Source organism: Capra hircus, chromosome 2, assembly GCF_001704415.2.
Source record: "Capra hircus breed San Clemente chromosome 2, ASM170441v1, whole genome shotgun sequence".
Taxonomy (NCBI): domain Eukaryota; kingdom Metazoa; phylum Chordata; class Mammalia; order Artiodactyla; family Bovidae; genus Capra; species Capra hircus.
In genome coordinates, this window is record NC_030809.1 from 14,541,644 (window position 1) to 14,556,286 (window position 14,643).

Consider the following 14,643-nt stretch of genomic DNA (forward strand, 5'->3'; position numbering starts at 1 on the left):
CCTGATGATTTTATGGAATGACACAGCCCTGGCTGCCTACCTCTGGACTTCTCATTTCATTAGAAAAATTAAATCCAGAATTTAAGTTGTAGATTTTTCAGGTCTCTATCACTTAAAATTCTTACTTGAATCAGAATTTCTGTTTCTGCAGAAAACAAAATCCACCCTAAAGTGGGTAGATTCAGGGAGGAGGTAGGGTCTGGGGCAATGAAGAAGCAGATTTTTGCAGGCTGGAAAACAGGCGAGCCTTTTATTACAGAAGTGAAATACACACACACACACACACGCACACACACATGCACACACACACGCTGCTCAGTCGCTTCAGTCATGTCTGACTCTTTGCGACTCCATGGACTGTAGCCCGCCAGGCTCCTCTGTCCATGGGATTTCTCAGGCAAGAATACTGATGTGGGCTGCCATGCCTTCCTCCAGAGCATCTTCCTTGACTCAGGGATTGAACTCACATTTCCTGTGTCTCCTGAACAGCGCGGGCCGATTCTTTACCGCTGAGCCACGGGGGAAGTCCCATAGGTACATGTGACCGAGTCTTTTTGTTGTATAGAAGACATTAATACAACATAACATTGTAAATGAACTATACTTCAATAAAATAAAAAATAAAGTAACAGAACTGAAATATTTATTCCCAGTGTTGTCTGTCTAATCTTGGAAAGCAGGTCACAGGAACTTCCCTGGTGGTCCAGTGGTTAAGAATTCATCTTGCATTGCAGGGGACAAGGGTTCAATCCTTGGTAGGGGAACTAAGATACCACATGTCCCAGGGCAACTAGGCCCTCTTGCTGAAACTATTGAGCTCGCATGCTGCAACTAGAGGGTCTATGAGCCACAGGGAAAGATCCCGCCTGACTCAATGAAAATCCCGCATGCTGCAACTAAGACCCAACACAGCCAAATAAACTATTTTTTTTTTAAAGAAGAAAGAAGGTCATAAACCAACTGAGGCAGTAGCTTTAGGAGCCAGGGTAGGAAAATTTGGATTGTTGGTACATGCTGGCTCCTTCTTGCTACATTTAGTAAAGTCTTTTGATGGAAAGATGCCCTACTCACAGTAGGGCAAGCCAGGTTGCAAGAAGAGATGATTGGAGCATAGCTTTACTAAGGAAGGAACTCTGCTTAAAGCCTGAGATCTAAATTGACTAGAACCTCATCATTTGGTCCCTTGCACAACTGAAAAAGCCACCTGCCTCTGTTTCCCAAACTGGACAGGCCATTCCTGGTGCCAGCAAAGTGGTTGCCTTGAAAGAAGATAAGACTGGCTGCAGGACCTTTTAAAAATATCTTCCACCTGACAGTGCTTGTGCGTAGGCTTAGTCCTTCAGTTGGGTTCAACTCTTTGCAACGCCATGGACTGTAGCCCGCCAGGCTCCTCTGTCCATGGGATTCTCCAGGCAAGAATCCTGGAGTGGGTTCCCATTTCCTTCTCCAGGAGATCTTCCTGACCCAGGGATCAAACCCGCCTTTTGCACCTCCTGCATTTTGGGAGGATTCTTTACCTTCTGAACCCCTGGGGAAGTTCTTGGGGGATTGTATTTGAGGCCATTTCTGGGTCTTGGAATCCATATCACTGAAAATGGGCTGTGGTGCTCTATCAGTCAGGATCCAATCAAGAAACAGAAAATGTATCAGTTGTTTTAAGAGAGCATTTAATACAAATAATTGGTAAGCAGATGTTGGAGAATGAAAAAGGCCAAGAGAGAAAGTATCATAAAGAGAGTAACTGCAGGAAGCAGTTACCACCCCTACCTCTGGGGCATCATAGGGAAGAGGGTGGAATCATTTCAATTTAGATATTAATTTCTTTGGCTGTGCCGTCTCTTAGTTGCAGCGTGTGGTATCTTAGATCTTTATTGTGGCATGGGAACTCTTAGTTGTAGCATGTGGGAGCTAGTTCCCTGACCAGAGATCAAACCCAGGCCCCCTGCATTGGGGGTGAGTAGCCTTAGCCATGAACCACCAGGGAAGTCCTGGAATCATTTCAGTTTAGAAGCTCTAAATAGATTTACAAAGAAAAAAATTGGACACCAGTTAAATCTGAATTTCAAATAAATGATGAGCTATTTTATATGTAAATAGGTCCCAAATATCACAGCGGACATACGTATACTAAAAAAAATTATTCATAGTTTATCTGAAATTTAAATTTAACTGGTGGTGTTGTTTTTCTTTGCGAAATCTGGCAAACGAAGCTGGAACCCAGACCTCTGAGAAGAGGAGGCAGCTTGGAATCCCAGGTATCTCTCAGGGGACACAGTGAAATATATTCTACGAATGTTAGAAAATTACAAACCAAAATCAACCGCCACTACTGGAACAAACTGAAGTTGCCAGAGTCAAAATCATCGCCAAAATGATGCTGAGGGAATAGGAATAGACAGGAAGAAGGATACATCTTCATCTTCTTCCAGAAATGCAGTCTCCCTCTGGGGTCCCCTACTGGCAGCTGGCAAAAAAAGAACTGTGATTTCCCAGAGTCTCAGCTCTGGCATTACAAAGCGGAGCCTTGAGGGTGGGTTTGAAGCTGAGAGACAATAACCAGAACAGCTGGGCAGCTGCCTAGAAGGACATTTTCTCCAGTGCCACCTCGGATGTGGATACAGGAAACGGTGGACTAAGAAGATCCTTCCAGAGAAGAGATCCAGGGGCTGCCTGGCTCCCAAGAATTTACAGTATTGACTGGGCAGGAAATCCTCACTATTCCTGCCCCAGAGGGTTTAATAATAGTGTTGGACAATTGCCATGACTTCTGGGGGTTCCCACTCTCTACTGTAGCTTTTTTTTGAATTGCAGGTTTCTTTTTCCTTCTTTATCTTTGTGTATTGGGAGTGTTGAATGACAGGCAGGTAGTGTTTTCCACATTTGGACTTGATAGAGAAGACTGCACATCACAGACAGACTTTCAGTGAGAGGTAGTAACTGGATGGGACTTTACATGGCCTGTAAGGGAGGAGATAAGCATGTTTGATGTTTAAGAATAAATGCATGTGGACGTGGGTGTCCAAAGAAGCGGACTGTGCAGAGAGGGAGTAAATACCATCCTACACAAGTTCTTCCAGAGAAGAGAAAAAGTGGGAAGATTCTCCAAGGCATTTTATGAATTTGACATTACCATGAAACCAAACCTGAGGATAGGACAAGCATAAAAATTGAAGACCCATCTCAATCATAAATATGAATGTAAAAACCCTAAGTAAGATATTAGCAAGTCAAGTTCAGCAATTTATGAAAAAGGTAACAATTTAATGACCAAGTTAATTTTACCTAGGAATGCAACATTCATTGATCAATTTAAAAAAATCTGCTAACATAATCCACTGTATTTGTAACTTAAATGAGAAAAATCATGCATTCACCTCAATAAAGGCAGAAAAAGTGTTTGTAAAATTCAACATCTATTCATGATTAAAAAAAAAAAAACAAAAGGAATGGTAATAAGAGGAACTGAACTTTTGAATCAGACTCACATAAGTCATAGCTCTTAGCCTATACTAGACTAGTGATTTAAAGGAAAAAGACAATCACAAAACATAGGTAAAGTATTTTTCCCTTGGAGAAGTCCAACACTGTCAGGTGGAGCTCCCCATTTAGAGAGCGTGTCCTTCCATTCTGACAGTAAGATGTGTTCTAGGGACCTCCCTGGTCATCCAGTGGCTAAGACTCCGAGCTACCAATGCAGGGTGTGTGTGCTAAGTAGATTTAGTCGTGTTAGAGTCTTTGCGACCCTATGGACTATAGCCCACCAGGCTCCTCTGTCCATGGGATTCTCCATGCAAGAATCCTGGAGTGGGTTGCCATGGCCTCCTCCAGGGATCTTGCTGACTGAGGGATTGAACCTATGTCTCTTATACCTCCTGCATTGGCAGACAGGTTCTTTACCACGAGTGCCACCCGGGATAGATACCAACGCAGGATGCTTGGGTTCAGTCCCTGGCCCAGGACCTAGGGTCCCACATGCCAGAGGCAACTAAGCCCGCACATGGCAACGAGAGAAGCCTGCACACTACAGAGAGAAGCCACTGAACAGAGAAACTAGATGAAGCCAGTGTGCCACAACGAAGACCGAGTGCAGCCGAAATAAAAATCGATAAATGGAATTAAATAAAAATAAAAGAGCCCAAATGCCACAACTAAAGATCCAGCATGCTGCAAAGAAGATGGAACATCCTGTATGCTGCAACTAAGACCCAGCGCAGCTAAATAAATAAATACATGTTACAAAAAAGAAAAGAAGGATGTGTCATAGTTTCAGATTTAACAGGTGAGGTGTGTTCTGAGCAATATGTAGGAAGCCATTGCTTCCTTTTGGTTGTGGAACATCTCCATCTTATATCTGATTAATTACACTGAAGTCAAGTGGGCCTTAGAAACAAAGCTAGAGGAAGTAATGGAATTCCAGTTGAGCTATTTCAAATCCTGAAAGATGATGCTGTGAAAATGCTGCACTCAATATGCCAGCAATTTTGGAAAACTCAGCAGTGGCCACAGGACTGGAAAAGGTCAGTTTTCATTCCAATTCCAAAGAAAGGCAATGCCAAAGAATGCTCAAACTACCACACAATTGCACTCATCTCACATGCTAGTAAAGTAATGCTCAAAATTCTCCAAGCCAGGCTTCAGCAATACGTGAACCATGAACTCCCTGATGTTCAAGCTGGTTTTAGAAAAGGCAGAGGAACCAGAGATGAAATTGCCAACATCTGCTGCATCATAGAAAAAGCAAGAGAGTTCCCGAAAAACATCTATTTCTGCTTTATTGACTATGCCAAAGCCTTTGACTGTGTGGATCACAATAAACTGTGGAAAATTCTGAAAGAGATGGGAATACCAGACCACCTGACCTGCTTCTTGAGAAATCTGTATGCAGGTCAGGAAGCAACAGTTCGAACTGAACATAGAACAATAGACTGATTCCAAATAGGAAAAGGAGTACGTCAAGGCTGTATATTGTCACCCTGCTTATTTAACTTCTATGCAGAGTACATCATGAGAAACGCTGGACTGGAAGAAACACAAGCTGGAATCAAGATTGCCGGGAGAAATCTCAATAACCTCAGATATGCAGATGACACCACCCTTATGGCAGAAAGTGAAGAGGAGCTAAAAAGCCTCTTGATGAAGGTGAAAGAGGAGAGTGAAAAAGTTGGCTTAAAGCTCAACATTCAGAAAACGAAGATCATGGCATCTGGTCCCATCACTTCATGGGAAATAGATGCGGAAACAGTAGAAACAGTGTCAGACTTTATTGTTTTGGGCTCCAAAATCACTGGAGATGGTGACTGCAGCCATGAAATGAAAAGACGCTTACTCCTTGGAAGAAAAGTTATGACCAACCTAGACAGCATATTCAAAAGCAGAGACATTACTTTGCTGACTAAGGACCGTCTAGTCAAGGCTATGGTTTTACCTGTGGTCATGTATGGATGTGAGAGTTGGACTGTGAAGAAGGCTGAGTGCCGAAGAATTGATGCTTTTGAACTGTGGTGTTGGAGAAGACTTTTGGAGAAGACTCTTGAGGGTCCCTTGGACTGCAAGGAGATCCAACCAGTCCATTCTGAAGGAGATCAGCCCTGGGATTTCTTTGGAAGGAATGATGCTAAAGCTGAAGCTCCAGTACTTTGGCCACCTCATGCGAAGAGCTGACTCATTGGAAAAGACTCTGATGCTGGGAGGGATTGGGGGCAGGAGGAGAAGGGGACGACCGAGGATGAGATGGCTGGATGGCATCACGGACTCGATGGACATGAGTCTGAGTGAACTCCGGGAGATGGTGATGGACAGGGAGGCCTGGCGTGCTGCGATTCATGGGGTAGCAAAGAGTCGGACACGACTGAGCGACTGAACTGAAGTGAACTGAACTGAACTGATATTCCCCATTCTCTGCTTAGCCACGCTCTCCATAAATCCATAAAATCCAGGATTATTTACAGTAAGAAGTTTAAACAGGGCAGCTGTATCCTATTAAAAACATTTCATAGATAAGGATTTTCTGTTACTTTTCTGCTAGTAAATATATATTCTTATTGTGTTTATCAAGAGCATGGGTTATTAGTGTGCATACAAGATTTGACCAGGGATATTTTTTTCCCCTTTCATCTCAGGAGAAAGAGGGAGTGGGTTGCAGCCCTGCTATTAACTCTTTTCTTCCCATTAGGGAACTTCCTTAATCCCCTATGGCATATTTACAATAAATGTACTTTGTATATTAAAATTCTCCAGAGAATTCCCTGGAGGTTCAGTGGTTAGGACCCCACACGTTCACTGCCGAGGGCCCAGGTTCAATTCCTGATTAAGGAAATAGGATTCCACAAGCCTTGCAGTGTGGAAAACACATTCTCCGAAATAAAAAGTAAAATCAAAACAAAACAGCAACAAAGTTGAGCTGCTCGTAGCAGAGGATCATTCGTGTGCCTCCCAGGGTGCCAAAAAGTCCACCTAACCATTCTCGATGAGGTCAGGGTTTCAACTGGGAGTAAAATGGACTGAGGGGCCATTTGGGATGTGACCCAGGAGTTAGCCCTCAACCCTGGGAAAAATTCACAGTGTTTCACCCAAGGGAAAACGTGTTCACTTAAGAATAAGGCTGGCTGCTCACATTGGCAGGTCAACCCAGAGTTGCTGTTGGGTTAAAATGATATGCATTAAAAATTATCCTGACTTTCATTGAGGAGTAGCATATTTGGTGGTGACCACTTCCCGATTCCCCCGAGATGAAGAGAAATGATGATCTAGCACCTGGAGATGAAGAGCAGGTGGCATACCAGGGGGTGACTTTGCCCTGGGTATCAACTGCTGGGGAGAGGGCAGATGGGACACGCCTTAGTGCAGTGCACAATATTCATAGTCTATTTTCCAGGACAGATCAGATGTCTCCTGACAGGTGTGCAACTTCTGTCCTTGCATACTGTTGGAAATTGCCCAGCTGCTCCTGGCTCTGCTGTTCAATTACTTTACACAGGCACTCTCAGCGAAAACCTTGGGAAACCCTCGAGAAGAGATGAATTATCTGTTGTTCCTCAAGTGGTTCTCTTTGGAGAGAAACGATCTCATTATTCCAGGTGCTCCTCATTAGAACAGATGTTGATTGCGGCGGGTCACAGTATGTGCAGAGATTATATTGGAAAGAGTATGGTTGTCAGTGTTTTCAGTTTCAGCACTGTAGCAGCTGCCATGACCTCTGCCTCGTAAATGGCCCTGTCACAGGCCACATGGGGCTTCCCAGTTGGCTCAGCGGTCAAGAATCTGCCTGCTAATGCAGGAGACGCAGGAGATGCGGATTTGGTCCCTGGGTCAGGAGGAGCCCCTGGAGCAGGAAAATGACAGCCCTCTCCAGTGTTCTTGCCTGGAGAATCCCCTGGACAGAGGAGCCTGGTGGACTGCAGTCCATAGGGTCACAAAGAGTTGAACACGACTGAGGGACTGAGCATGCGTGCCCCCAGTTGGTCACACACATGTCAAATCCTGGGGCGCCAGTACTGTGGTTGCCCAATGAGAGACTGAGTATCATAAGTCCTTGCCCTTTGCCAAAGCTGCCTAAATGATGACTTGCAGAGGCTTTAAAAAATATTGATATCTATTTATTTATATGGTTGCACCAGGTTTTAGTTGCAGCATGAAGGATCCTCGATCTTCATTGCGACATGCAGAATCTTTTCATTTTGGGGTGAGAACTCTTGGATGCAGCATGAATACAGTTCCATGTACTATATAGTGTAATGTGTACCTGGCTTTTCAAATTTATTTTTTTAAAGTATAGTTGATTTTACAATATTTTAATTTCTGCTGTACAGCAAAGTGATTCAGTTATACATAGATATACTTTCTTTTTCATATTCTTTTCCATCATGATTTATCCCAGAATATTGAATATAGCTCCCCATGCTATACAGGAGGACCTTGTTGTTTATCTATTCTCTATATAAAAGTTTGCCTCTGCTAATCCCGAACTCCCAATCCATCCCTTCCCCACCCTCCACTCCCCCTGGCACACACAAGTCTGTTCTCTATTATCTGTGAGTCTTTTTTTTTTTTCCTGTAGATAAATTCATTTGTGTCGTATTTTAGATTTTGCATATAAGTGATACCATATGGTATTTGTCTTTCTCTTCCTGACTTACTTCATTTAGTATGATAATCTCTAGGACTATCCATGTTACTGCAAATGGCATTATTTTGTTATCTTTATATATGTACCACAACTTCTTTATCCATTCATCTGTCAAAGGACATTTCCGTTGTTCTCATGTATTGGCTGTTGTGAATAGTGCTGCTATGAACGCAGGGATGCATGCATCTTTTTGAATTATAGTTTTGTCTGGATATATGCTCAGGAGTGGGGTTGCTAGATCAAATGGCAACTCTATTTTTGGTTTTTTGAAGAACCTCCAGACTGTTTTCCATAGTATCTGCACCAATTTACAGTCCCACCAAGAACACAGGATTGTTTCCTTTTCTCTACATCCAGTCCAACATTTGTTATTTGTACATTTTTAAATGATGGCCATTCTGACCAGTGTGAGGTGGTACTTCATTGTAGTTCTGGTTTGCATTTCTCTGATAGTTAGTAATGCTGAGCTCTTTTTCATGTGTCTGTTGGGCATCTGAATGTCTTCTTTGGAGAAATGTCTATTTAGATCTTCTGTCTGTTTTTTGATTGGGTTGGGTTTTTCAGTTTTTTTTTGAGTTGTATGTGCTGTTTGTATATTTTGGATTAAGTCCTTGTCAGTCATATCATTTTCAAATATTTTCTCCCAATCTGTAGGTTGTCTTTTCATTTTGTTTATGGTTTCCTTTGCTGTACAAATGCTTATAAGTTTGATTAGGTTCCTTTTGTTTATTTTTGCTTTTATTTCTATTAGTACGTATCTGTTAATTCCAAATTCCTAATTTATCCCTCCCTGCCTTTCCCCTTTGGTAACCCATAAGTTTGCATTCTATGTCTGTGAGTCTACTCCTGTTTTGTAAATAAGTTCATTTGTAGGGTATTTTTTAGATTCAACATATAAGTGATATCCTATGATATTTGTCTCTCTCTGACTTACTTTCACTTAGTATAATAATATCTAGGTCCATCCATGTTTCTGCGAATGGCATTATTTCACTTTTTTTAGTGGCTGAGTAGTATTCTATTATATATATACCAAATCTTCTTTATCCATTCATCTCTAGAGGGACATTTAGTTTGCTTCCATGTCTTAAAAGCCCCTATGTTTTAGCAGTTTGGAATATTTCTATCATCTGGCACAGCAATAAAATTTGATACCTTAAATTCAGATCCTGGATCGAGGAACTGCAGGATTAATAACACAGGGTGAGCGCCATATATGGCTGTAATTAAGGTTAAGGCACCAATGACATGACTTCTCGGGTTAGACGATACGAGAGGCTGAGCTTGGAGATGCCTCCCTTCCATGACTATTGCACTGCCATGGGGTCAAATGTCCTTGGATCCTGAGCTGGTCATTGGGAACTGTGTGACAAGGAGAGCCACCCAGAGAGTAAAGACGTGCTGCTATTCTTCTCTTGGCGTCTAGCTTTGCAAGAGATAAATAAACTGCTTTTCTCTGATGAACTGTACAATGGTGCTTGACTGACATTTCACCTTTTAAATTATTTTTATTTAAATTATCTAAGTTGTCTTTAGAGTGAGCTTCAGTTTAACTGTTGACAAACTCTACAATATATTGTGAACCAGCCCTCTCCATCTCTTCCACATCTATCCTAACCCCAGCTATCAGCATCTTTTACTTACTATCACATCATCTCTCTCCACTGCTTAAGTTCTTTCAAAGGTATCTCATCCCATGTAAAACATACCACAAAAAATGCAACCTACAATTCTCTACATGATCTGGCTTCTGCTCCTTTATCCATTCACATTTCCTGTCACCTAGATTAGGTATCTACTTTGCGGGACCCAGTAAAAAATGAAAGTATGGGGCTCCTTGTTAAAAAATTATTTAGAATTGCAAGAGAGCAATTAGACCAGCAGAGCCTTAAAGCAAGCATGGCGCCTTTCTGAGAGTGGGGCTCCATGGGATCGCACAGGTTGCATGCCCATTAAGCTGGTCTGCCGGTCATCCGCTTCTCATTCAGAGGTCATCCTCTTGTTTCTGTTTTAGAGCTTTTGTACTAACTCTTCCTTGGCCTGGAATGCTCTTCTGTTTAATGTTAGCATGGTTCACTTCTCCTAAGTAGGTCTCAGTGGCAACATCACCAACTGAGAGAGGCCATCCAGGACCCTCAACTTAACCTAGCCACTGACTCATTCTTTGTTGCTTCACCACTCTTTTTAGCTCATTGCCATGCACTTCACCTAGTTCCTTTTTAAAAACCATCTATCTATTTACTGGCCATCTCTCCCTGTTATGGGTTGAATTGTATCCCCCATCTCACCACCGTAATTCTTATGTTGAAATCCTAACCCCCAGTATCTCAGAATGTGATCTTATTTGGAAATAGGGTTGTTGCAGATGCAATTAGTTAAGAATGAGGTTGTACTTGTGTAGGATGAACTCCTAATCTAATACGACGTGGATGCTTAGTCACTCAGCCATGTCCAACTCTTTGTGACCCTATGGACTGTAGTCTGCCAGGCTCCTCAATCCATGGGATTCTCCAGGTAAGAATACTGGAGTGGGTTGCCATTTCCTCCTCCAGGGAATCTTCCCAACCCAGAGATTGAGCCCGCATAGCCTCCTGCTTTGAGGGTAGATTCTTTACCCACAGAGCCATTGGGGAAGTCTAATTTAATATGACTGTCTTATAAAAAGGGGGAATCTGAACATAGAAATGTATTCAGGGAGAGCACCGTGTGAACATGAAGATGGCCATTTACAAGTCAAGAAAAGAGCCCTGGAACAGATTCTTCCTTTACAAGGAACTAACCCTGCCTACATATGGATTTTGGGCTTCAATAGTCTCCAGATCTGTGAGACAGTCAGTTTCTGTTGTTTAAGCCAGTCTAATTATGGCAGAAAGTGAAGAAGAACTAAAGAGCCTCTTGATGAAAGTGAGAGGAGAGTGAAAAAGTTGGCTTAAAGCTCAACATTCAGAAAACTAAGATTATGGCATCTGGTCCCATCACTTCTGGAAACAGTGGCTGACTTTATTTTTCTGGGCTCCAAAGTCACTGCAGATGGTGACTGTAGCCATGAAATGGAAGGAAAGTTACGACCAACCTAGATAGCATATTCAAAAGCAGAGACATTACTTTGTCAACAAAGGTCCCTCTAGTCAAGGCTATGGTTTTTCCAGTGGTCACGTATGGATGTGAGAGTTGGACTGTGAAGAAAGTTGAGTGCTGAAGAATTGATGCTTTTGAATTGCGGTGTTGGAGAAGACTCTTGAGAGTCCCTTGGACTGCAAGGAGATCCAACCAGTCCATCCTAAAGGAGATCAGTCCTGGGTGTTCATTGGTAGGACTGATGTTGAAGCTGAAACTCCAATACTTTGGCCACCTGATGCGAAGAGCTGACCATCTGAAAAGACCCTAATGCTGGGAAAGATTGAGGGCAGGAGGAGAAGGGGACGACAGAGGATGAGATGGTTGGATGGCATCACCGACTCAATGGACATGGTTTGGGTGGACTCCTGGAGTTGGTGATGGACAGGGAGGCCTGGAGTGCTGTGGTTCATGGGGTCGCAAAGAGTCGGACACGACTGAGCGACTGAACTGAACTGAATAGTACTTTGTTACAGCAGCTCTCGCCGACGAATGTACCCTCCGTTAGAATGAAGCTGAGAGCATTAAACCTGGTTTGTTTATTTCACAGCCGTCTCAGAACGTGCCTGTACTGTTACTTAGACCACATCAGTACTGCTGTTTAACGATTCCACTTGTATATATAAACCTGAAAGCCTTTCAAGGGAAGAGTGTGTTGCAGGTGTTCAAGAAAAACCTGTTGAGTAGATTAAACCATTTCACTCATTTCCAGATTTTTTGTGGAGAGCGCCGGCAGTTGTGTGCGGACTGACCGATCATAGCTCTTATTCCGTAGGCTGTTTTAATATGCACTACGTGCTTTTAGCTCTCTGGACAAAGATACATACTTCGCAGGTCTGTCAAGTGAGACTCAGAAGACTGATCGGAGCTCTAGCCTTTTGCAAGCGCTGGTCCTTGCTCCTTTTGGCATCTCGGTAGTTGTAGTTTTGTCCACTGTAGCTTTGCTCGAAAAACGAACTGTGAGACCACAACTCCCATCACTCCGCAAGCACTGGAGCCTTCAGAGCGCATCCTCTGGAGGGGGCACCGAAGCCATTGAGCAACCTTCTGGTCCAAGGGCCCGCCTTCCTGAACCCAGAGGCACCCGTGATTGGTCGACTGCCCCGCCTCTCAGCGGAGGGGGCGACAGGTGAATGAAAGGGGGGCGTGTCAGTGCGCGTAGCTCGGCGGCGGCGCGGCTGGAAGAACTAGCTGGAAGGTGAGAGCAGAGAAGCGGGTTCACGCTGCCGCTTTCATTGGCTTGGGGAGGATTCGGGGCGCCGTGGGGGCGGGATGGGCAACCGACAGGGATGTTCCACGTCGGTCGGCCTCTCTCGGACCGACTGGCCCTGGCTAATCCCCGGACTCCAGCCGGGCGAACCCGCACTCATTGACGGACCCTCTCCCTCCCCTCCAGCGTGGGGAGGCCCATGCGGCAGCCGTTTCCCCCCTCCTCCCAGACACTGGGTTGCCCCCTATGCCCTGATTCGTCCAGCGGGTGGTATGGGCGCACGCTGATTCTGGTGGTCCCAGGGCGCAAGGGCTCAGCCAGACGGGGGCAGTTGGCAGCGACGGCCACTTTGTCCGGGAGAGGCCGTGAGAGGGGCAAGGCCTCGGTTCTCACCATCGGGACCCAAAGACTGCATCCAGTAACGGATTCTGGTGATTTCTGCAGGGTTGTCTACCTGCGGGCGGGGGAGGATCCCCTTGACTTGCGATCAATTTAGCAGTTGAATCAAAGATGCAGTTGACCCAGAAATACTTTCTGTGAAAATGGAAACTCTTCTTCTGAGTCGTTTCCCTCCACTCCGCGCATTTGGGAAAGGAATGAATGACTTCCCCAGCCCTTCTCACGGTTTCCTGGAGGGTTAGGGAAGTCAGGTTGGCATAAGTAGATAAAGATGTCAACTCTGGACTCAAACCAATCTCGGTGCCAGTCCTAGCCTGAGCGTGTTATATGAAAATTGGAACCTCAGTTTCCTCCTCTGAAAAAGAGGAAGTAATGATTTTATTTACTGTACTGGGTTCTTGGGAGGTTAACATTAGTTTGTGCTTGTAAAGTGTTAATACTTTTTACAGTGCTTCATGAGAAGTAGTTCTCAGTAAATGCTAACAATTGAGGAGCAGATTTTCATTATTCTCTGGTTGGTGAAACTGCAGGAGTGTTGTCAGAAAGAGTGGGTGGACTTCAAAGCTGCTTTTGGCACTGGAATAAAGACATTCTCTCAGGGGCATGTGGGAGTTTGTTATAACACTAGTGTTGGCATCTGCCCTCTCCTGGAAGACATGCGATGTTCTTGGTTCACTTTTCAATTCTTGGCCTCTTGCTTGTGTCAGGCATTGCTTGTAGCCAATAACTGTTGGATTGAATTGGAACCATGGGAAGGTTGGGAGGGTCCCTGCCAGAGTGTGGATAAATGTGCTTCTGGAAGCAGTGTACCCTATGAGCTTCTTTTCCAGGAGAAGTGGTGATTCTCGGTTTGTGCCAGGGATGCAGAGCACCGAAGCAAGTGGAATTGGTGTGAATACAACATGCAGTGGCATACAGCATCCCCACGTTGTATGCCAAATGCAGTTGGAGGAAGGTTTGAAGAAAATATGTGGATAGATTTTTGCAAAGTCAAGGGAGTATTTCCATGATCCAGTAGAATCTAGGATATTTGCAGATAGAAAGCCAAAGGAAATAGGTTTCGAGTGTTATTGCTAGAAAGACGCATCTTCTAGTGAAAAATACAAGTGCCTGGGGGGAGGCTCTGTAGATAAGACTGTTCTACAAGTTAAGAAGTATTGGGCCTGGGACTTCCCTGGTGGTCCAGGGGCTAAGACTCTTGTACTCCCAATATAGGGGACTCAGGTTCTATCCCTAGTTAGGAAACTAGATCTCACATGCTGCAATGAACACGTGGCTCAGCCAAATAAATAAATGAATACTTCTTAAAAAAGAATCGGGCCTATTTAATAATCTTCCTTATTTACCAATTCCTTATCCCTCTTTCCCTCCTTTTTCTTCTTTGCTAAAAAGGAAGTTCAGTTCAGTTCAGTCACTCAGTCGTGTCTGACTCTTTGCTACCCCATGAATCGCAGCACGCCAGGCCTCCCTGTCCATCACCTTCTCCCGGAGTTCACTCAGACTCACGTCCATCGAGTCCGTGATGCCATCCAGCCATCTCATCCTCGGTCGTCCCCTTCTCCTCCTGCCCCCAATCCCTCCCAGCATCAGAGTCTTTTCCAATGAGTCAGCTCTTCGCATGAGGTGGCCAAAGTACTGGAGCTTCAGCTTTAGCATCATTCCTTCCAAAGAAATCCCAGGGCTGATCTCCTTCAGAATGGACTGGTTGGATCTCCTTGCAGTCCAAGGGACTCTCAAGAGTCTTCTCCAACACCACAGTTCAAAAGCATCAATTCTTCGGCACTCAGCCTTC